The sequence below is a fragment of the Phoenix dactylifera genome, unplaced genomic scaffold (assembly GCF_009389715.1).
Source record: "Phoenix dactylifera cultivar Barhee BC4 unplaced genomic scaffold, palm_55x_up_171113_PBpolish2nd_filt_p 002187F, whole genome shotgun sequence".
Taxonomy (NCBI): domain Eukaryota; kingdom Viridiplantae; phylum Streptophyta; class Magnoliopsida; order Arecales; family Arecaceae; genus Phoenix; species Phoenix dactylifera.
In genome coordinates this window covers 30,361-32,276 of record NW_024069450.1, presented here as the reverse complement: position 1 = coordinate 32,276, position 1,916 = coordinate 30,361, and the positions used below count along the sequence as shown (strand labels likewise).

At 42.0% G+C, this 1,916-nt stretch overlaps 1 non-coding gene across 1 annotated transcript; it reads left to right on the top strand.

The window, feature by feature from the left end:
• The first annotated feature begins 1,382 nt into the window (after positions 1–1,382).
• On the top strand, positions 1,383–1,491 carry LOC120109436. Its single transcript, XR_005510312.1, has one exon. It is a non-coding gene; the product is annotated as a small nucleolar RNA R71 (small nucleolar RNA).
• Positions 1,492–1,916: the final 425 nt, after the last annotated feature.

Below are 1,916 nucleotides of genomic sequence, written 5' to 3'. Positions count from 1 at the left end.
CAATGATATTGTGATAGAGATCGCAATATATCTCACTACCAGTCAGAATAGAACCTATGGGGTCACACACACTAGAAGTATTGACCGATCCGATGGTTGAAAAAGTGATTATGAATCACGAGTAATCAATTCGATTGATAATAAGTTGAAGAAGGAATGTAAATTGATTAATTGGACTAAAAATACGAATCCTACTTGGAGTAGGATTCCTAGGGTCCTAATTGGATTAGGACTGGGAGTCCTACTTGGATTAGGATTCCCACAATCCTACTTCGAATAGGATTTTGAATTCAATATGAATTCCTACTTAGAATAGGATTCCTAGAAGTCCTAATTGGATTAGGACTTCGGATTCAAATAAGAGTCCTAATTAGATTAGGACTAAAATTAAATATGTTCTAATTTGGATTAGGGTTTCTTAAGTCATAATTAATTATTAATCTAATAAATCAATAAGACTCCTAATTGGATTAGGATTGAAGAGTTCAATTGAGTCAAAATTGATTTAAGTTCTAATTGGATTAGGACTTACCTAGATTGGATCCAAATTGGTTCACCCTTGGGCTAAGCCTAATTGGATTAGGGCTTGACCACATTAGGGCATTCCAAACCCTACTTAATGTGGATTAGGGTTTGCCAAGAGGGAGGGGCGCAAGCCCCTCCCCTTTTGCTTCCTTGGTGCGGCATGAAGAGAGGGGCCGGCGCCCCCTCTTAGGAAACTAATCTAGGGCTCCTAAATTGTAGGAGCCCTAGATGGCTATAAAAGGAGGAGGCAAGGGCCGGCGCCCTAAGTGAATTGAATCCTCTCCCTTCCAAGCCATGGCCTCCCTCTCCTCCTCTTTGGTTCAGCCGCTAGCAAAGGGAAGAAAAGAAGAAGCCATTGGCGGCCTCCTCCTCCTCTCTTCCTCCTTCCAACGCAGGGAAAAGGAAGTAGGCTGCAAGGGCTTTGATTCATCTTCAAGTTTCATCCTTCTTCTTCCTCCTCCCAAGCACAATCAAGGGTTGATTGAAAGGGAGGAAATCAGCCATCAAAAGAAGTCTTTGCAAGGGAGCTAGCACCCCGGGAAGACAAGAGAGCTTTGATCGGATCTCTGCTTCGTGTGGATACCCGTAGAGGCCGGACGTGTGAACGGCTTCATACGAACCTTCATCCTAAAACCACGAACTCCAGTTTGCGGTGATCATCTACCCGCACAAGGTGAAGATCTGATCTTCTAATTAAATTAAAAGTTTTTTAATCCTTATCTATCTACGAACGGTTTTTGAAACACGTTCATGCGATGAACGTCGATCCCGCTTATGCCGATTCCGCTGCCATCTGATTTTGTTTTGAAGTATCAGCGGCATGGGCGGGTTCCCAACAAATAATTCTCCAAGTTTCGAACCCGTGATGAGGGCATGAGAGAAGAAGGTCTTTAAATCTTTCCCAACATTCATAAAATGTTTCATTATCTTTTTGTTGGAAATTGCTGATATGTCTTTTCAAAAATTTGGTCCTTTGTGCGGGAAAGAACTTCTTCAAAAATTCTCTCTGCATATCTTGCCAAGTTCTTATTGATCTAGGTCGCAAGGAGTTTAGCCATGTTTTGGCCTTATCCTTTAGAGAGAAAGGGAACAACGTCAGCTTGAGGACATCCTCGGTGACGTGAGGCACTCTAAATGTAATGCTCAATTCTTCAAAATCCTTTAAATGAAGATACGGACTTTCAGGACTCTAACCCATGAAACTTGGGCAGCAATTGGATTACCTCTGGTTTGATTTCAAAATGTCCTACATTATCAGAAAAAATTATGCATGAAGGCTGACTAGTCCTAGTCGGTTGTAGGTATTGTCTTAGAGTTATAACATGGGGTTCACGTTCTCGATCGTGGTGACTCCTTGCATCTTCATTTAAATCAGCCATCTCACAAGGTGT